This window comes from Sander vitreus, chromosome 10, assembly GCF_031162955.1.
Source record: "Sander vitreus isolate 19-12246 chromosome 10, sanVit1, whole genome shotgun sequence".
In the NCBI taxonomy this organism is placed as follows: domain Eukaryota; kingdom Metazoa; phylum Chordata; class Actinopteri; order Perciformes; family Percidae; genus Sander; species Sander vitreus.
In genome coordinates this window covers 5804442-5827385 of record NC_135864.1, presented here as the reverse complement: position 1 = coordinate 5827385, position 22944 = coordinate 5804442, and positions in this window count along the sequence as shown.

The window sequence follows — 22944 nt, the reverse complement described above, 5'->3', positions numbered from 1 at the left end:
CTTTGCATAGAGAGGTCTGTGGCATCTCCAAACAGTTAGTACAAATAGGATGTTCGTCAAAATGAAATGCTTTTTTTTTTATAATTTGGTGCCCCTATAAACTGCTACACATGACCATTACAGAAATGGTTCATATCACTGTTTCTGTTTCTGTTACCCATATGGTAACTCTCCTATTGCTCTGATGTGTTCTCCACCACGTAGAGCTCATCTCTGGCACTTTACACACAGGGACGCTCTTTTCGTGCAGTTATTTCACATGTCAGTTTTTTGTTTTTGGCATGAGTACTTTCACACACAATGTGAATAATACGCAGCGATAAAGCAACGTAATTTTTGTCTGTACTGTACAAGGTCGATTTTCTGGAGCCTATGAGGATTATAATACAACAGAAGGCTGCTAACTAAATAAAATAGCTGACGGTAGCTTAGTGTTATCTTTTCCTGCTTTGGGGGAGGCCTGGGTGGTATTTCAGAAAGCAGGTTTAGTGAAAACTCTGAGTTTGTTAACCCTGAGATGAGGGAAACTCTGGGTTTTCTGTTTCAGAAAGAGAGGGAACGTCACCTCAGAGTCAGTTACTATGGTAACTGAGTCTGTGAACCTAACCTGGTCGGGAGCAGGTTTACTTCAAGAAACCTCGAGTTTCTCTCAGTCTCCTCCCTCTGACACAGCACTCTTTCATTTCCTCATTCATTCATTCATTCATTCAGTCTGTATCAGGCGCATTTTAATGCAGTTTGTTATCAGCATGAATAAAAAAAAACTATGTTGGTTTATTAACTAGCCTAGGTTAGGCAGACTATAAAAAGTTTTATTTCTCAAAACATGGCATTTCCTTTTGTCGACGATCCCGTTGATGAAGAAGCTGCTTTACTTCGCAGGGTGTTATATGTCGGGGAGATGATATTGAAACCCCGACATTTTAATTTTTCGATAACTTCCTATTTGAGCGGTATCGTTTTTCTTCCCAGTCGATCAGTTATGTAGCCTACAACCTTATCCGTCCTCATATCACTAACGTCACCCGCCTATGTTCTTACATCCCAGCAGATTATTTGTGTCGCATTACATTTTGACGCATTTGTCTTTACAACATTGGTGATGCGGAGCATTTCAGTAAAGCTGTGTGACTCGCTCTGAAACTGGTTTTAAAACGTTTTTTAAAAGGAGTTCCACAGGATTGCAGGAGAATGATGTAAAAGCTTTGAAATAAAAGATTATGAATTATAATGGTGTTAATGATGGTGCTGCAGCCTCAGAATGGGATTAGTAGACGTAGTACTTTTTCGTCCGCAGAAATGAAATAGATAGCCTACCATTTCACCAGTAATATTAGGCTATCCTTATGATTAAATATGATATACACTATATTGGAATATACGCATTTACTCTAGCAGCAATTTTCTCCCACGCAAATTCTCTCTCTTTTGCAGCGTTTTTTTGTTTTTTTAACTCGCTGTATGTGCGCATGAGTATTTCCGCCGAAACGTTTGTTTGTGGTTGTTACCTCGGTGAATCGTAGTATCATGGCTCCATTCATGCTGCCTTTTTATTGTGGTGGTGAACCAACTCATATCAGCTGTTCTGAAACCGAAAACTCAGAGTTTCCCATCTCAGGTTACATCAACTCAGACATCAGGGTTACGCTCAGAGTTTGTTAAACCTTCTACCTGAAATACCACCCTGGAGTCTCAGGAGCGAACCCCATTTACTCCACTCAGCAGCCAGGGAAACAAGACATGGGACACATCTGTTGGTCTTGAGCAGTTGCAGCATTACTTGCAAACTCTTGTACTCTGTTGTACATTCACTTGACATCAAGACCGCTAAACCTTAACACTAATCTGCTATAATCACGCTCTCTCGTCTGCTCACATCGCATGGAGAGTACTTCCCTTTTATTGTGTCGTTTATTTGTCACACACCCAGTGTGTAAAGACTGCTAATCGCTAACCTTAGATACTGTAGTGTACAGTGGGTTTTTGGATTTTAATACTAGTTAGTGCAGCGTTAAGTAACAAACCACCGATGCTGCCATTTTTCTGTCAAGTCACAACTGCTGTGTGTAATTGGGCCTATAAAAACTAAAAACTACTTCTGGGAAGTCTAATTTCTTTAGAGAAATATTTGGGAGTACTCGGTAAACTAGAAGTCTTACCAATCAGCATAAATCGTATGTGGTTTACAAGGAATGACATTGTGCACGTCCTCCGATTTGGTAAACTTGACGATCCCACATCCAAAAAATGAAAATTCATGCACATAACTCATTGGCAGTTGTTTCACAAATCATTTTTCAGGCATTATCTTTCCACTACTAAATACTGCTCGCAGGAGGAAAGGAAAGGATGTACAAGATTAAACCAATATGAATTTTCAGTCTTACAGTAGTCCGGCCAAACTGTGTGCAAAATAACCATGAATCACAAGTGTTCTCGTACCAAGATGTGACCGCAGGAGCAAACTCTTTCCATGCTGCAGTGCATCATCGTCGTCAAGCCCGAGTGCAACCATTCCTCACCATACACAGAAACACAAAGCAGAGCAGCAGCAATTCTCCCCTAGAAAATGAAAAGGAGCCCTTTTGCATCCTGCCGAGTTGTGGACAGATGTTAATGCATGACGAACATCGCGGGCCGCTCAGACGCAGACCTGCCAGCGCAGTCTGTCTTTGTCTTGCGGAGGGTCCTCTCAGAAATGTGTTGCAGCGACGCAGACCTCCATGGAGCTTGGAGCTGGCCCGACAGCGCCAGATGTGGTATGAAATGATGGGGAGAAGCTGGGGGCTGGCGTGGGGGGGGAGGGGAGTGGTGCACCATTTCAGATACTATGATGTGGGTGAAGTGAGGAACACATCACATGAATGCAGCGAGTCCCGTGTCTGTTTTGGCAACAGAAAACTGTAATGGCTCCAAGGCATGAATAGAGAAAATTAAAACCAAGAGAGAGAGAGATAACTGTTTGATTTTTGACCTTTTTGATTTTTATACTTTGATAAATTGTTTCTCTCTGTTTGTAATAACTTCAATAAGATGGAAATAATGGCTTGGTCCAAGCTGCCTGAATCCTAGATATCAATCACCTCACTGCAATGATGGTATGACACATTTCTACCAGATACATTTGTGCAGCTGCTCTTTGTTGGCAGTTTCTTTATTCCACCGTGTAAAGTATACAACATCAGTTCTGGGAAAATAAAAATACACAAAGCAAGGCCAGCCTTTTTCTTGTCGCTCTGAAATTTGTAGCAGCTTTGAACTGACCCCAAAATAAATCTAAGCGCACAAGATGCCAGCTGAAAGGTTATTCAGATTAATTTCATTTTCAAACTACTTGTTGTCAGCCTCTGAAATGTTTGTATCTCCTGCTACCAGCAGGAGTTTGAACAAAAACTAAGAAACCTCTGAGCCAAAGGATTTGTGTCAGATTCGTAATGAATGAATGTTTTCTGGGGGAAACAAAACACTGTCGTTTGAGCTCACGTGCCGCTGAGATGACCGAATATTTCCAGTCATGGTTTGTTTACTTCTTAAATGTAGTGGGCTCGCAGGAATATATTGCAAATGTGCTGCACTTCCAGAGACACTTGATACAAGGCAGGTTTTGTAGAGGGCATTTGTGTCATTGAACCGAACAACCTGATGCAATAATTGTTTCCATTAACAATCCCAGAACCTTTTTGCGTTCTGCGTCCTTTTAAAGTATAATATTCTGCATTTGATGGCTAAAGCACTCGCCCCATATGACCCCAAGCACTCAATGTAAAGAAAACCCCTTCTCCCTTCAGACTCACTATCTAGGAGTATTTTCAATAAACAATTTAGAAAATGATTATTGGATACGTGATCGTCTTAGTGGTTTCGAGCTTGAGATCTGAAGAGGATTACGTCCAAATGGAGACTTCAATGCAGCTGGCTTATCTCCTGTATCATCTCACGGGGTCATTCACATAACAGCAAGCATCTTGAATTGGCCACAGATGTGTCTCCCTAAATGATAATCCTGTCACTGATGACCGGGGAAGGGTAAAGACCAGTTGATTAAACAAGGATTGTGACATGGTTTCAGGGCCCTGATAGGATTAAATGACTGTCAAAACGAATGAGAACCAATGAGTCAGTGTTGATGGGTTGCTGAACAAATCGGATTAATATTATTCAGATAATCAATAATACTGCAATTTATATTTTGTGCGAAACAAGTGGGAAACAGTCTAGGGGTGGAAAAAATAATTGATTCTTAGATGCATCGCAATTCTCTCTAGAACGATTTTATTATCGATTCTGATAAGTTAATAATCAATTTAAAAAGTTACTGTCTCCAGACAAGTACAAATCAGAAAACAGAGTGACTGAAAGAGCATGGGATAATGGACAACAACTTTGAGTTTAGGCAAGTGTGCAGAAAAAACAAACTCACAAAAATGGCCAAAAGGAAAAAAATATTACATTTTGTATATATACACATGATCTAATAAGAAATACATAAAATAATTAGGCAAAACACACATAGGCTGTTCATCTACTTTATCACATTACATCTGACCACCTCATGTTTCATGTTCTAAGAAGCCAATTATCCACCTTTAAACATGTCTGAGCCTCTGACATGGAAGATTACTGTGAGAGAAGGTGACTTTCACAAGCATGTTTAAGGCTTAATCATGGAATGACTACAAAATAAAAACCTCAGTAGACAAAACATTCCATTAAAACTTGTGTGTGACAAATACTGTATATGTCAAAATCTAAGCTTTGTCTAGCTGCTTCGTCTAGGAAGTGATTAGCAAACTCTGAGTAGCAAACTCAGATTTATATGTATATTTTTGAAAATCACGCATGGAAATGTACATAAAAAAATTGTTGCATCGATAATCGGTTTAGAATCGAGTCATTGGCCTCTGAATCGGAATCGAATTGTGAGGTGCCAAGAGATTCCCACCCCTACCCTAGTATCGTCCTAGAATTCACTTGACCCCTGTGCCGCCCCCTTTCACAAGAAGGAAATAATGAAAACCTTTCTTTATAAGGACTTTGAACAGAATTCATATTTATTGAGGTGCACTCTTTCTCAACATCCTTCTCAACTCCAAAACCTTGTCTCATTCAGCAGTCTACCTTGAAAGAGCATGTAGCCTGAGGCTGATATTACTGACATCCATAAAGCAGCAGGTAAGATTCAGATAGTGACACAATGTAGCCTAGGAGAGACATGAAAAGCCACTGCGTACAATAATTTAAAATGGCAAATCCTGTCTGATGTGCATTTAGACTTGTTTTACTTTCATGTCTTTCCGCTTTCTGCATTTGCTGGCGTCACCGAATAGCCTTATAGCCATAACTCAACTCACAGCATGATAAGTGTATACCTTGAAACAGCCCTAATCAGTCCCTCCAGGATTTCGCGATGTCGCGATCGCGGCAATTCACGCGAATTCAACCAATCACCGCAAATTTGGTGTGACTCGCAATTTTGACCAATCACCGCAACATTTCCGCACATTTGACCAATAACCTGAAGTTTCCCGCGACTTCAACCAATCACAGCAGTCCCACGTACACTCTGAGAGCCAATGACCAATCGGGAGTGAGAACGGGTTGATCATTTCCTTGTTTTTGATATGAAGACGAGACATGTGTGACTCATTTACCAACAAAACGTACAGCGAAAGACCGTGCAAAACATTTCAGACCGTCCGATACATTTTAACATCAATGTAGACTTTAACGATTTAAAAGTCGCTGAAGTTGCTGCTGTTTCCATCCTGGCTGTCGGCTCTCTGCAGCGGGTGGGGCTACTGCTCCGTACCCCCCGCGACTGACACTTGCACACACACAAACAACACGCACACGGTGGATGCAGGACAAAAAAGAGATGAGACGACACGATTACCTAAACTGAGGACAGCTGCACTCGTTATTGTATGTTATTGCATGAATGTGTGTCCCAGCCCAGGCCAGCATAGGAAAATAACTAACAATGTAAAGATCAACAAGCCACTGACACATATGTTCAAATTTGATTCATTCAATAAATTATAATTTTTTGTCTTAAATCCAGCAGCCATTTTCATATTATACCAACATTTACAGCATCCTGAGCCTTTTTGGTAAGGTTACTAGGAAATCTCAGCCCAGAGTCATTTTATTCTCCCCAAAACAACTTTCACTGTCTCCCGCAACAAACATACAAAAGACGTTGCAACTTTTATCGCAATTTTATACAAAAGCTCCCGCGAAATCAGGCATTTTGGGCCGCAACAATCTCAAAAAAAGGCCGCGAAATCCTGGAGGGACTGCCTAATATCACTGAAAAGTCTTTCCATATTGTGAGACCAAATACATTGATTTACTAATATGTATGCCTAGTACTGTTGTGGTGTCAAATATCCACAATATTGTATATTATTGTATATTACATAATTTATAAATTATTGGCACTTTTTGTATATTGCAAAAACTATTGCTATAAATCTGTATTACTTAATTTTTTGGCATGGGGGCAGCAGAAAAAAGTTGTGAACACAACACTGACATGTCATGACCTTGCTTACAGTTGCTTATTTACACACCCAGCAGATATGGAGCAACATTATCGTTCATTTGGAGTTGTGTTTCTGGTCACCTGATGAATGTAAGTCTAATATTCACTCTATTTCTGCTCTGTTTTGGGTCTCTACCAACTCCTGAGGAAAATATCTGGCTCTTTAGCAGCTAAATGCTCAACCCTGTCTCCTAAAATTACGTTTCCATACAACAGAACTGAATTCTCAATAATGTTTCGAGTGCAACACATTTGTAAGATACCAACGCATAGTGTGAAATGGTCGCTGATTTAAGCAGGTGGTAAAACTACTTGATTAGGTTTAGAAAAATATTATGGTTTGGAGTAAAATAAGTAAATGTGTTACGTAACATACGTAAAGTCGTCATGTATGTTAGGTGCGTTACATAAACAAGTCAATGTTGACCTTTGGTTTCACACGGGACACGAGCAGCCAGTCTCCTGGGCGAAAGTCCTGTGTTTGTTTATCTCCTCCCTATGCGGACTTGATTAGACCGAAACGTAATTGAGAATGCAGTTCCAATGTATGAGAACGTAATTCTTTGGAGACGGGGCTAAAATGCTCTATGTTCACCAGCTAGTCGCTTACTTTGTCTATCTGCTGTTTGGTGCTCATGTGGAGCAGCAGTGGACTAGATCGATGACGCAGAGCATAAATAACTTAAATACATTTTTGCGTAAAAAAAAATAAATAAATAAAGTTACTATGGTGTATGGCTAATGTCTTAAAGGCATAACTGTTTAAATACAGTATATACATTTCTGAGCCGTGACACAGATAGTCCATTGATTGAAACGCTTAATGGAAAAGAAAGAAAGATTTCAATGTTCAGACTTTTTTCCAAATCAAATTTGATGAATGCTGCAGATTCAATCTAAAAGTTTGAACATTTTGGAGTTGTGTTTCAAAGACGAGGTCACAGAACAGTTTTCTTTAGAATCTTTATGAAGCATATTGGTAGTGCTTTGTGTATATCCATTTCGGTCTCATGAAAAGTGCTGTTCTTTTTGGATTTGTTTCCTGGACTGTCGCAATGGTGTTCAGTGAGCTGGATTGACCCACATTTCCCAAGTGTTTCTCCACACCAGCAAAGCTGCTCCTGCTCAGTCCGAAGCTTGCAAAGAGCGGTGAAAGGTAATTTCAATCGAACGGGGAAAACTCCAATCACCAGAGAGGTTTTGTAGCTGCTGCTCCTTTACTGCTCTGAATGGCACACAATTTAAACGCCCAAGAGAGTGTCAGGCTCTTTCTGTTTAAACAATGCTTTTTTGTGTTTACATCAGTGAACAAACTCTGCATATGAAATGTTATCTTAAATATAAGTGTAGCCTAAAACTGCATTATTTAAGCGTATAAACAATTGATATTTCTGTCAATATATTTACTGGCAAGGCTGAATAATTACTCAAAAACTGAAAGAAAAGTTTGGAACATTTCAGTACTTATGAAGCAGTTCTGTACCAGTTATTTATCAAGACCCAGGGACGTTGAGGTTGTCATGGGTGCAATGTTTCACAGATGTTCTGCAATGAGTGCATATCTTTCAACAAAAGCGGGTGTTTATTTTGCTCCATAGTCTATGCTTTTTTGACAAATGGCTGATCAATTGATCATGGAGAAATGTTCAAGTAGAATCTTTCAAAGATTGAAGTATCTCATAAACATTTGGTTCTTGTTATTTAGCTGAGAACCCTACGGCGGCCTGAATTGGCCACGAATCTTCTGGATTGTTATCTTTGAGCATGCGGACACCACTGGCAGGCGATCCCGAGAACCACCCATAACAAAACAACCAGGAGCTCCGCTGTTCAGCTGTGAAATAACAATATATAACGAGCCTGTGCGGTGAAATTTATTTTCAGAGAGGAAACACAAATGCACACATAGCTTTGATGATGTCACCCGTGTGCCAGATCCCCTGCATGCACCTCACAAGGCATTGGCTATCAATGAAAAGGTTCCATTCTGGTAGCGCGGTGATCGGAGAGCGAGCCAACACGGTCACACCCGAGCTGGGAACAAAAAGCTCCTTTGCAGCTTGACGGCTGTTTGATATTGTTACCAGACTCCTGCTCTGCTTTCAGGCCCAGCCTCAAGTTCTCAGCTGAACTCTGTGAGATCATGCAAAGGGGTGCAGCTATAAAACCCAAGGATAATGAAAAAGTTCACTAAAGAGAGGAACTGTTATCTAATGACCTCAACTGGCTTTACAATCAGTGTTTGGTTTTCCCTCCTTCAGAAAAAAAAAGAGGAAAAAAGAAGTTGGAAAAGGGGGATAAGGCCGGAAAACCCCACACCCATTTGGAAGCAATTCCAGCAACCGCCATCTGAAAGTGCTTGGACGTGATACCATCACACATTCCCAAAAGCAATGAATCTTGGGAGATTTGCAAAGACAAACGTGCCTTAGTTTGCAAAATGCTAGTTAATAGTATCAAATCACTCTCATAGCCAGAGAGTAAATGTATTAGTTTTGTTAACATTTAAGTTTTTGGGAGATATTTATATTTTCTCTGTCCTCATTATCATTGTTTTCATGGCATTTAAAAACTTTAAAAAAAAAAAAGAATCAATGTGGCGATCGACGTTCAGCCCTAGTGAGGATAATATATCAGTCGGGCGGTTAGAGCCTGTATTACTTTTATTTGATCACAGATATATCCATATTGCCATATAAGTCAGCCTAAATAACAAGAAAGTGTAGTACAGAAATTCCAAAGATGTAATGCAAATGTAATATAGAAACAGTGTCATCATTACATAGTTTGACCACAAATGTTTGGCGGTTAATATTTTGGTCACAATTCTTCACAAAATTTCGATAGCCACTCAGCCACAGAGGAGCACTGCCAATGGGCATCTCAGTATTCACTTTCAAAGTATTTCATGATATTTATGCTTTATGCTTGAAAGGGTACCGCAAAGAGACTTTGGTGAGATGCAGAGAAAGGTTATGAGTCAAGATTTAAACTTTCTGCCTAGGTACACGATTTGGAAAAATCTACTCAGCCAACAAGACGCCTCCTTACCTTTCCTTTGTTAAACCGTCTAAAAAGAGCAACCTTTATAAAAAAATGTTTAAAAAAAGTTACACTATTGGGTGCATTGAATCCAGGTGGACATTAAAACATAAGCCAGAAGTAAAAGTTTTGACTTTAATGCGTGTAGTACTCAACTCCTAAGCTTTATTTCTCCTGAGTTTTTGGGAAAGTATTCCAGGTGCTCGGTGCAGTCGCATCTATCAAAGCAGACCTCATTCATCTGCAGCTGGGAGATATAACTGACACTCTTCATATCAAAAGTCACTTCAGGACTCCCACTCAATGGAGCTCACTTTGAGCTGTGCAGACTTTGCCACCCCCCCCCCCCCCCCCCCCCCAACCCCCACCACCCTTCCCTGTATCCTGTCAGACCCAGAGCCAATACGGATTTACACCTGGCAATTTGGAGATGAAAAAAGAAGAATTAGCTCTTCCAAGTTCAGAGTCCAGAGCTGAAATGGAATTTTTTTTATCCTATTTCCTTTTCCTCATATCACATCCAGCTGTCAAATACCATATTATGCAAAGCTGTCTCAGGCACTAGGATGTGCACATGGCGGATAAATCAGCAAAATTTTAAAAACTGCTGGGACTGTAAGTTGTTATATACAGGTCTGACTATCAGCAAGGTGTAGGCGTTTACATCTCGCTCCCAGTGGTCTTGTTTTCTGCAGCACAGAATGTAAGGAAATAAAGGAGAAGAAAAACAGACAAAGTAGTTTCTGTACTTGTACTTTAAAACTCCAATTAAGAAACGTGATGGAAACAAGTTTATTGTTTGACATTTAAAACAGTGAATTGTAAAGCATCAGCGTGTGATTCTGTAGATTTTGGCTCTTTTCGTTGGATTGCAGTTCTGTTTTCTTTGGGGAAAATGGCTTTGATAAATACATTTGTAATATGATGCCATTGTATTAAGACATGTACTCAGTGTGTAAAAACCCCAGGAATGTGTCATCAAGTACTCCCAACTGATATAATAGGGAAAATAAATTGTGATTAAGGGGGAAAAAAACACATTTTTAAAAGTTCCCACCATCAGTAGAAATCAGGGCTTTGCAACTGTATTTGTAATCACTGAGCAGCAACACATGCTAAATCAATCCGTCACATGTATACCTGAAACAGAAAGATGGAACTGCTTTCGGAAGATCCAGCGACACCTTAAGAAAAAAACAGCCGCCCACTCGCGGCTGTGCAGCACGCCTGTTTTCTAAGTCAAGTTTCAATAGAGCCACACTTCCTCTGCTTGAACCTTGTAACACGGTGCAATTGGTTTTTGATTGGGGCCAATGTCAACTGTGATAGCTAGGCTGCAAAAATCTTTCTCCGCCTTGGGCGATTGGGTTACGATGAAACGGTACAGAGAGGGCTGTTGTCTCTATAAGCTGAGTAAGCTCCTTGAGGATGCTGGGAGGGCTGAAGTGTTTTACAAGTGTTTCTCATGAGGACAACTCACGCACTGCAAAGACTTTATCTGGACCTGTAGATGCCATAAACGGCTCCTATCCCTTTGGCAATATTTGTGTGTAACAATATTTGTCCATGCATGTTTGTAATTTTGTCTGTACAGGTTAAAGTATTGGGAAATGTAAGAGAAAACAGTGAGTGACATACTGTCTACATACTGTAGACTGGATAGTGTAAAATGTACCAAACCAAAGGTTCAGTGAATGAATGTTTTGCAGTAAAGAACAGAGACTAGGTTTTGTCACGAGAACAAATTTTGCTGGACGATTAATTGTCACAGAAATTATTGTGATAAACGATAATATTGTCGTTCTGAGACCATTTTCATCTAATATAATGATAATGGCATAATAATGCAGGTACACCTTTTCAATAAACTTTTATTTCTAAAGAATATTTAACACTGGAACTGGAAAACATTTTAAATATCCACAATAAATGAACAAAACAACCAAAAACAATAAACAAAATGGACTCTCAGTCTCTGTTAGCAAAAAATGCACTGGAATAAAAACTAAACACAATCAAAAACAATAAATAAAATGGAAATTTTTCCGGCCACGATAATTTACATTTAAAAAGTTATCAAGCTCATTTTTATTTATCATGCAATTAATTGATTATTGCATATTGCGACAGGCCTAACAGAGCCCTTACGTTTTTGTACATCATGTACATAGCTTCCTACAAATTCAACAAAAAGCCCAAATATAAAGCATCAGTTGGCTGCAACTCATATTTTTCTTCATTAATTGATTAATCGTTTTGTTATTTTCCGTTTATTTTAAGATAAACGTCAACAATCAGCCCAAAACCCAGTCAGTTTACTACCATACTGCATGTGACAGAGATAAAGGCTGTGTCCGAAATCGTATACTATGTACTACATACTCAATATGCATACTATTGTTCAACATACTTTTGTGTGAATAAATAGTAGTATGTATTGTATCTTTTTGAGTGCACTGAGCTGTATTTACCACATCACTTCCAGAGCTGCCTTGATCGCTGTCCGTTTGTTATGAACGTGTTTTGGGATATGTATGTCGGTGTAGTGTACAGTGTTTGCATACTGTAGTATTTCACCTGAAATAGTATGTAATATGTACTATTGGTTTCATATTTAGGTTTGGGACTTACTAACAAATCTTAAATAATGTTTTGGCGTACTAAATAGCATGTTGGTATGAAATTTTGGATGCAACCAAGCACCCAAAATGCCCTGGAATCAGAGAATTATTTTGCTTGATAAATGACCGAATTTCATTAATTGTTTATGAAAATGGTATTTGACAAAAAGTGTAGGCTATTAGATTAGAATCCTTGACACCTTTAATCCAGCAAATTACATATATTAGAAAGGAAAACACATAGCTACCATGTAGGGACGCAGCGCTTAACCAATTTCACTATTAACCGCGTTTTAAAACGTCACTGTTAATTAATCGTAAAGGTTAACTGACTGGAAGTTATGTGTAGCAGTGTGTGCAGTTCTTATTAAAGGTGCTCTAAGCGATGTTGGGTGACGTCGCTTCTTGTTGACGTCAAACAAAACGAGGCTAGCTCGCCCCTCCCTCCTCCTCATCCCGTCCCCTCCCTTCCGCGCTCTAACCCCCCAAACCCCCCCCCCAAATCCTTCTTGTCAGTTATTGGCTGCAACACAACTGTTTGTTATGTTTAGTGGTGCAGATTGACGCAGTTTGTTTTTGTTGCCGTTTGTGGAGCCTGGGCTGTCTACAGAGACCGCTTTTTTTACATTGTGTTCAGTGGACAGGCAGCTAGCAAATAGTGAGGAGATGTTTGCTGTATATGACAAAAAAAGTTGTAGCCTAAAAAATGTGTGACATCGCTTAGAGCATCTTTTAAACCTCCTTGACAACAAACGTTTGCGTTTGCGCACACACGGCACATCAGACACTGGTCCGGTCACCGTGAGTATTGTCTGTCAGAGTGACCATGGCTCTCTGTGCTGGGATAACTTACTGCTGCAATTTTGTTAACGTTACTTTAAGTTAGCAGACACCAGGAAAACACAGAAAAGACCTCACAACAGCTGCAGCTGCAACCCAAGTTGGTAAGCTTGCTAGCGACTTTGTTCATTAACGCTGTTGTTAAGTGTGTGTTAGCTTGTTAACGTCACCAGTTAGCTAATGTCACCCTGTTTAATCTTAACGGTACTGCTACAGTTAACAGCTAACAAGTCAGGAGCCGACATTTGCCTTTACAGTGAGTGAGCTGAAGATAGCGTTACGTTCGTACGAGTCAAAACTCTGCAACAGCTCAAACACGTCACTGACGTTACCGTTTAACGTTACCACTTAACGTTACCACTTAATGTTATTTACTTACTCCTCTTCATCCCCTCTGGGACATAAGGCTGCAAAGAGATCTCTCCATCGCATTTATTCCTTGGCTGCGAATCTCCCTGTGACAGGTGCTTTTAGACACACCAGCTAGCAAGACCCCAAAAGGGCCAACTTCTTCCTAAGGACAGCACTGTTGTGGCCAAATTGGCCTGTGTTTGTGGTGTGACTAATTCAACTCTAGTCTCTAACCTTTTCAGAGGAATTTAAATAAAAAGGTTGATCAAAACTGTTACTGTGTTATTTCTGTTTCAAAAGGCAGCAAAAAATAACACATTCAAATCTAAAGTGCCATTAGCAGTGAAATTAATTAATGCATAATAATCGTGATAATCGTGAAACCGTGATTACTTTTCAGACTATAATCATACCAATCTATCTATCTATGGTATCTTGCCATACCATGGCATAAATGGTATGGCAAACTCTCTGATAGTGTACACATTTTTGTGTTGTGAAATATATATATATTTTTAAATGGTTTGTTTTGTGAAAAAGCCTAACCCTTTGTATCTAAATCCAAATGATGATGATGATGGATGTCATTATGAAAATGCTTGGATCATGTTTATCCAAAAATAACCCTAGCTGTGGAAGTACATGTGTTCCCCCACTGGAAAAGGGTTGACAACTTTTTTCTCTAATGTGTCTCCTGCCTGCGAAAGTATGACTCTCACTGCTGTTATCTGGTCTGTTCAACGTTACAATTAAACTGGTATTTGCTTGGTTTCTTATGTTAAAAGCGTTGCCCTAAATCTCCTAAAGGACTTTCATCACCACATGCATCCAGCGTTATTAGAAAGAAGGAGAGAGGAGGATAACCCTGACTTTCAGGTATGATAGGGATCCATGTGCTTATTGTCCTTCAGTCACTTCACCATCTGGTGAATGACCTTTAGGATACTAGTTAGGTTCTTCTCAAACCCATCCCAGACAGGGAGGATAAAGGAGGAGTTGCTGTTAATACTACAGAGGTTCTACAAGATAAAACAACAACTTGGTATTGACAGGAAAAAAGTCATGCAGCTTCAAAACATTTTATGGCTTCAGGGATGAAGAAAAAGACCAGCTTGTTTTCATATTTTAAAATCATACAGAGGTGGCCTGGCCTAGGAGTCCTTAATTACATTCAACTAAGGCTGTACCGAATACCACTTTTAGAGCTTTGAAGCTTTGGTGCTTTTAGACAGAGAATATTTAAAGCTTCGGCGGCAGCAGTAATAGCAACGGCAGCGGGGGAAACACTTGAAGGCAGCTTTATTTCATTTGAATATTCAGATCCAGCCCTACATTTAACACATAGTTAACCATAGATGTTTTATATTCAAGTGGGGAAAAAAGAAAAACGCCAAAGTTGGAGATAGGAGCTTTTTTATATGACATGATAAATAATGTTTTGAGTAAAGTAAAGGTAGTTGCAGACAAGTTGTTTTTTTAGTTTTTTTTTATGTAGAAATACATTAAAATATGATATATGGGAAACCAAAGGAGCAGTTTGTACAGCTTAACCATCAAAACAATAGATGAACAAATGCAGTTCCATGTTGTTTCTTGTTGTTGGTGTTGTATTTTGATACTTAGAATCCTCTCAGGCAGTAACAAGAAACTGTAGCGATACACATTTTAAACAGTGACCGTCTGCTTGTCGTAAAGTTGCAGGTGCATCGGCCAAGGCTGCGGGCCAGACAGACTAACCTTTGCTGAGAGGTTCATAGCAACAGATTGTTTCTAAATCAGGTCTAGTGTGAAAATGGCGCCCGGTCATGTTTATCCCATTATATCAAATGATTTAACATGGGCACCAAAGCAGGCATGTGGACATATTAATAATGGAATTCCTGCTCCGATTTATTGCTTTTATGAAAGCATCAGCCTTGTTCTGACATCCTTTTGCCTGGACAGACGTTTTGTATTTATCTCATGAATCGACCAATGGGCTCGGAAAGTATCCAGGACGGGAGAGAAACCTTACTGTGACCCATGAAGACGACTCCTCCTCTGGGAGCTGAAGGTCTTCACCTGTACCAAAAAGCATGAAAAAAACAGCAATGCCACACAGGTTGAGAGAGGCCGAAATGGCCCTTTCGCAAAGCAACTTGGAAATATTATGATTGCGTTCGTAAAAGCTTTCCCTCATTTTGACAGGCTCAACAGGGAAGCATTGTCTGCCCTGTACAAAGAGGTGGTAACCCCCGTGAAGAAACATGTTCCCACCAACGAGCTGATAAGTGATATGAACTGTGGAGTTTAGGTTTGGGGGTTTTCACTGCAGTGCGCATAGCTTCCCTTCACTGCTCTGGGCTAGATTTAAGGGGGGAACTGCCTACTGTTCTCACACAAACTGCTCAGAGGTTTTTAACAGACACAGCATTGTGAGATCACACCAAATAATCAGTCATTTTCCATGCTACATTAAAACATTGGACACAAAGGTTTAAATCCTCTTCCTCCTTCCTCTCTTGATTCAAAATCATGAGGATGTACGTTAAGCTTTTTATACTGACTATTGTGACCAAGAAACTACAATTCAGCTCTTGTGTAATGCTGAAAGGCAATATTAGCAATTGATTAACCATGTGCTTCCATGTTGCAAACAGGTTGCCATCAGTCATGCAGTGCTTTTAGTCCAATTTAAAGGAACACGCCGACTTATTGGGACTTTAGCTTATTCACCTACTTATACCCCAGAGTTAGATAAGTCCATACATACCCTTCTCATCTCCGTGCATGTCGTAACTCTGTCTGACGCCCCCACCGCTAGCCTAGCTTAGCACAGATCCTGGAGGTAACAGGCTCCATCTAGCCTACTCAGTCCCTCCAGGATTTTGCGGCCTTTTTTGAGATTGTTGCCTGAATTTGCGGGAGCTTTTGTAAAAAATCGCGATAAAAGTTGCAATGTCTTTTGTATGTCCACCACCTACCCATGTGAGTAGTTTCACATGTACATGAAAACTATGAAACCTTGAATCTAGAAACTTCTGACCGCAAAGATCATAAACTGTATGAAATGGAGAACAGTATTGATCCTGATAAATATTTCTACAATAACATCAACCGCAACTGTGAGTATTACACAGATGAACAATTTAAAAGCAAAATAATAATGGATGGTACACTGTCAATTATACACTTTAACAGTAGAAGCCTGTATAGCAACTTCTTTAAAATCAAAGACTATTTGAAACAATTTTCAATGTTTAGTGTAATTGCAGTATCAGAGACTTGGCTTACAACTGAGAAAGAAGCGGATGTAGAACTACAGGGCTATGAGTTATTTTCAACCAATAGAGAACACAAAAACAGAGGTGGTGTTGCATTATTTGTGAACAACAAACTTAAGTGTAAAAAAGTATGGGAAATGTCAACAAAAATGGAAAATATCATGGAATGTGTTACTATAGAAATAGAGGTGGAGAAAACAAAGAATATATTAATAAGCTGCATCTATAGAACACCTGGATCTTGTCTAGTTACCTTTAATGAGAAGATGGTTCACATGTATGACAATAGACACAATAATAAGATGATCTTCGTATGTGGAGACTTTAATGTAGATTTGTTCAAATTAAAAGAGCACAAACCCAGCAGAGATTTTTTCGACACAATGTATAGTATAGGCCTAATACCTACAATCTTAAGGCCAATTAGAATAACAACTGACAGCGCAACTTTAATTGATAACATCTTTACAAATGAAATTTGAAATAGAGTACTAAGTGGATTGCTTATCAATGATATAAGTCATCATCTTCTGTGTTTTCAACTCTGCAAAATTTCTCAAAGGAAAATATACAGAGAAACTCCAAAATTGCTAAGTTGATTTGGAAAAAAACACCTAACACCATAGAGGTCCTTAACGAGGGGTTAAGGCAGCAAAGCTGGACAGAGGTCTATTTAAATCATGACCCAAATAAAGCCTATGATGAATTCATGTTTATGTTTTCTACTCTGTATGACAAAAATTGCCCTCTACAACCGCTAAAGATATATAAATATGAAGACAAACCCTGGATTACTAGGGGGCTAGAAAATGCTTGTAAAAAGAAAAATGTATTGTGCAGACAGTTTCTACAATGTCGAACAAAGGAAGCAGAAAATAAATATAAGAAATACAAAAATAAATTGACTAGTATATTGAGAATAAATAAAAAGGATTACTTCTATAAACAATTAGTACAGAATAGAAACGACTTGCAGGGCACATGGAAGGTGCTAAACAACATAATCAAAAAAGGTACGGGGAAATCAGATTTTCCAGAATATTTTAATAAAAACAACCAATCACTAATAACAGACACAAAGGAAACTGCTAATGAATTCAATGACTATTTTGTGAATGTTGGTGATAAATTAGCAAAAGAAATTGTTAATCCAGTAATAACAGAGGATATAAATGAAAATATTATTAAAATAAATGCAAACACCATTTTCTTGAGGAGAATTAAGGAAATAGAGTTAATTGACGTGGTAAATACGTTCAAGAATAAGAAATCCACTGATAGTAATTGTATTGACATGGCTTTAGTTAAAAACATTGTACATAGTATAGCGAAACCCCTGACTTATATCTTTAATCAATCATTACAGGCATATTCTTCTCCGGGAACCATCACCTTATCGTGGTGGAGAGGTTTGTGTGTCCCTATGAACCTGAGGGCTGTGTTGTCTGGAGCTTTGTGCTCCTGGTAGGGTCTCCCAAGGCAAAGTGGTCTCAGGTGAGGGACCAGACAAAGAATGGTTCAAAATATCCTATGAAACATCGAGGAAGGGATGAAGTGACCCTGCCCGGAGGAAGCCCGGGGCCCCCGTCTGGAGCCAGGCCCAGATGGAGGGCTCGTCAGCGAGCGTCTGGTGGCCGGGTTTGCCACGGAGCCCGGACGGGCACAGCCCGAAAAAGCTACGTGGCGGACATCTCTCCATCCCATGGGCCCACCACCTGTGGGAGGAACCGCTGGGGTCGGGTGCACTGCCACATGGGTGGCTGTGAAGGTCAGGGGCCTCGACGGACCAGACCCGGGCAGCAGAGGCTGGCTCTGGGGACGTGGAATGTCACCTCTCTGTGGGGGAAGGAGCCGGAACTTGTGCGGGAGGTGGAGCGCTACCGGTTAGATCTGGTGGGGCTTACCTCTACGCACACGCTCTTGGTTCTGGAACCATACTCCTGGATAGGGGTTGGACTCTTTTCTTCTCCGGAGTTGCCCAGGGCGTGAGGCGTCGGGCGGGTGTGGGGATACTCACAAGCCCCCGGCTGAGCGCCGCTACGTTGGAGTTTAACCCGGTGGACGAGAGGGTCGCCTCCCTACACCTGCGGGTTGTGGGGGGGAAAACTCTGACTGTTGTTTGTGCATATGCACCGAACAAGAGTTTGGAGTATTCGGCCTTCTTGGAGACCTTGAGTGGAGTCCTGCATGGGGCTCCAGTCGGGGACTCCATAGTTCTGCTGGGGGACTTCAACGCACACGTGGGTAATGATGGAGACACATGGAGAGGCGTGATTGGGAGGAACGGCCTCCCTGATCTAAACCAGAGTGGTTGTTTGTTGTTGGACTTCTGTGCTAGTCATGGATTGTCTATAACGAACACCATGTTCGAACATAGGGATGCTCATAAGTGTACTTGGTACCAGAGCACCCTAGGCCAAAGGTCAATGATCGATTTTATAATCGTTTCATCTGATCTGAGGCCGTATGTTTTGGACACTCGGGTAAAGAGAGGGGCGGAGCTGTCAACCGATCACCATCTGGTGGTGAGTTGGGTCAGGGGGTGGGGGAAGACTCTGGACAGACCTGGTAAGCCCAAACGGGTATTGCGGGTAAATTGGGAACGTCTGGAGGAGGCCCCTGTCCGACAGACTTTCAACTCACACCTCCGGCGGAGCTTTTCGTGCATCCCTGTGGAGGCTGGGGGGCATTGAACCCGAGTGGACAATGTTCAAAGTTTCCATTGCTGAAGCTGCGGTGAGGAGCTGTGGTCTTAGGGTCTTAGGTGCCTCAAGGGGCGGTAACCCACGAACACCGTGGTGGACACCGGTGGTCAGGGGAAGGATATGTTATCCCAGGCGACTCCGGAGGCAGTTGCAAGGTACCGAAGGGCTGCAGCCTCTGCCGTGAAAGAGGAAAAGCAGCGTGTTTGGGAGAAGTTTGGAGAAGACATGGAGAAGGACTTTCGGTCGGCACCAAGGTACTTCTGGAAAACCGTTCGCCACCTCAGGAGGGGGAAGCGGAGAACCATCCAAGCTGTGTACAGTAAGGATGGGACGCTGTTGAACTCAACTGAGGAGGTAATAGGGCGGTGGAAGGAGCACTTTGAGGAACTCCTAAATCCGACTAATACGCCCTCTATGGTAGAGGCAGAGCTGGAGGATGAGGGGGGATTGGCATCAATTTCCCTGGTGGAGGTTGCTGAGGTAGTTAAACAACTGCACAGTGGCAAAGCCCCAGGAATTGATGAGATCCGTCCAGAAATGCTTAAAGCTCTGGGTGTGGAGGGGTTGTCTTGGTTGACACGCCTCTTCAACATTGCATGGAAGTCTGGGACGGTGCCTAAGGAGTGGCAGACCGGGGTGGTGGTTCCCCTTTTTAAAAAGGGGGACCAGAGGGTGTGTGCCAATTACAGGGGTATCACACTTCTCAGCCTCCCCGGTAAAGTCTACTCCAAGGTGCTGGAAAGGAGGGTTCGGTCGATAGTCGAATCTCAGGTTGAAGAGGAACAATGCGGATTCCGTCCTGGTCGTGGAACAACGGACCAGATCTTTACTCTCGCAAGGATCCTGGAGGGAGCCTGGGAGTATGCCCAACCAGTCTACATGTGTTTTGTGGATCTGGAGAAGGCGTATGACCGGGTGCCCCGGGAGATACTGTGGGAGGTGCTGCGGGAGTACGGGGTGAGGGGGTCCCTTCTCAGGGCCATCCAATCTCTGTACGACCAAAGCAGAGCTGTGTCCAGGTTCTCGGCAGTAAGTCGGACTCGTTTCAGGTGAGAGTTGGCCTCCGCCAGGGCTGCGCTTTGTCACCAATTCTGTTTGTAGTATTTATGGACAGGATATCGAGGCGTAGTCGGGGTGGAGAGGGGTTGCAGTTCGGTGGGCTGGGGATCTCGTCGCTGCTTTTTGCAGATGATGTGGTCCTGATGGCATTATCGGCATGTGACCTTCAGCACTCACTGGATCGGTTCGCTGCCGAGTGTGAAGCAGCTGGGATGAGGATCAGCACCTCTAAATCGGAGGCCATGGTTCTCAGCAGGAAACCGATGGAGTGCCTTCTCCAGGTAGGGAATGAGTCCTTACCCCAAGTGAAGGAGTTCAAGTACCTTGGGGAGTGAGGGGACAATGGAGCGGGAGATTGGTCGGAGAATCGGCACAGCAGGTGCGGTATTACATTCAATTTATCGCACCGTTGCGATGAAAAGAGAGCTGAGCCAGAAGGCAAAGCTCTCAATCTACCGGTCAGTTTTTGTTCCTACCCTCACCTATGGTCATGAAGGCTGGGTCATGACCGAAAGAACAAGATCCAGGGTACAAGCGGCCGAAATGGGTTTCCTCAGGAGGGTAGCTGGCGTCTCCCTTAGAGATAGGGTGAGAAGCTCAGTTATCCGTGAGGAGCTCGGAGTAGAGCCGCTGCTCCTTTGCGTCGAAAGGAGCCAGTTGAGGTGGTTCGGGCATCTGGTAAGGATGCCCCCTGGGTGCCTCCCTAGGGAGGTGTTCCAGGCACGTCCAGCTGGGAGGAGGCCTCGGGGGAGACCCAGGACTAGGTGGAGGGATTATATCTCTAACCTGGCCTGGGAACGCCTCGGGATCCCCCAGTCAGAGCTGGTTAATGTGGCCCGGGAAAGGGAAGTTTGGGGTCCCCTGCTGGAGCTGCTACCCCCGCGACCCGACCCCGGATAAGCAGATGAAGATGGATGGATGGATTACAGGCATATTTCCAAATCAAATGAAAAATGCAAAGGTCATTCCTATCTACAAAAATGGAGACATATTCTCAAACTACAGACCGATTTCTCTTATTCCTCAGTTCTCAAAAATATTAGAAAAGCTATTTGTCCATAGGTTCGATCATTTCATAGAAAAACATAATTTACTGAGTAAACATCAATATGGCTTCAGATCAAACAGGTCAACTATGATGGCAGTGATGGAGCTAATAGAACAAATATCTACAGCTATGGATAATAAGGAATTCACTGTAGACGTCTTCATAGACCTAAAAAAAAGCCTTTGATACAATTAACCATAAACTATTATTGACCAAACTGGAAAAATGTGGGATCAGGGGAGTAGCACACTGATGACTCAGTAGTTACCTTGAAAATAGATATCAATATGTCCAATTAAACAACTGCAAGTCAGATTTACTGAGGGTTACATGTGGGGTCCCACAAGGATCAGTGCTGGGTCCAAAATTGTTTCTATTGTACATAAATGACATTTGTAATGTGTCTAAAATATTAAATTTGGTTTTATTCCAATTTGTTTTGTTCTGGCAAAAACCTTGAGCAGCTTTTGGATACAGTGGAAACCGAACTTGATTCTATCAAACGATGGTTTAATCTGAACAAGCTGTCACTGAATACAAATAAAACTAAATATATAATATTTGGACATCGGAATTCTAAGAATCTTAGACATATTACTTTAGACAATATTGAAATAGAAAGAGTATATGAAAACACATTTCTGGGAGTTGTCATAGATCACAAATTATACTGGAAACCACATATGAATCATATTAAAACTAAAATATCAAAGTCCGTAGCAATTCTGAACAAAACAAGATATATTCTTAATACAAATTCTTTACATTTATTATATCAATCTCTCATACATCCATATGTAACTTATGGAGTGGAAGTTTGGGGGAAAACATATAAAACAATTACAAATCAAATTTTCTTACTTCAAAAGAGAGCAATCAGAATTACAAATAGGGCAAATTATCGTGAATCGACAAATCAGTTATTTATAAACTTACAGGTACTTAAATTTAGTGAACTTGTAGACCTTAAAATAGCATCTCTAATGTACAAAGTATTTAACTGTATGTTGCCAGACTGTATCCAGAGGCTGTTTCAAATCCCATTATGAACTGAGGGGATGCTGTATTGTTACAAGACCAAATAGTAGAACAAATGCAAAACAAAGAAGTGTCTCGGTGTATGGAGTTAAACTGTGGAATGTATTAGAAATTGACTTGAAAAAGTGTAAAACAATTAACCGATTTAAAAAATTAAAAAAAGGTGATTAACAAATATAAAACAGAAGTGTAAATACCAGAAGGCACACAAAATGTATTGGACTTCTGGTGTGGTACTGGGGTATATAGTGTATACTTACTTTTTGTAACTTTCATTTTTGTATGAAAGAATATAATTTTATGTAAGAAGGGTAGGTGTAATAAGCCTAGGCTTCAACCTACACCTTTTCGGTCTTGTTTGTTTCTTGTATCAATGTATTTTTATATATGTATATATATATATATATATATATATATATATATATATATATAT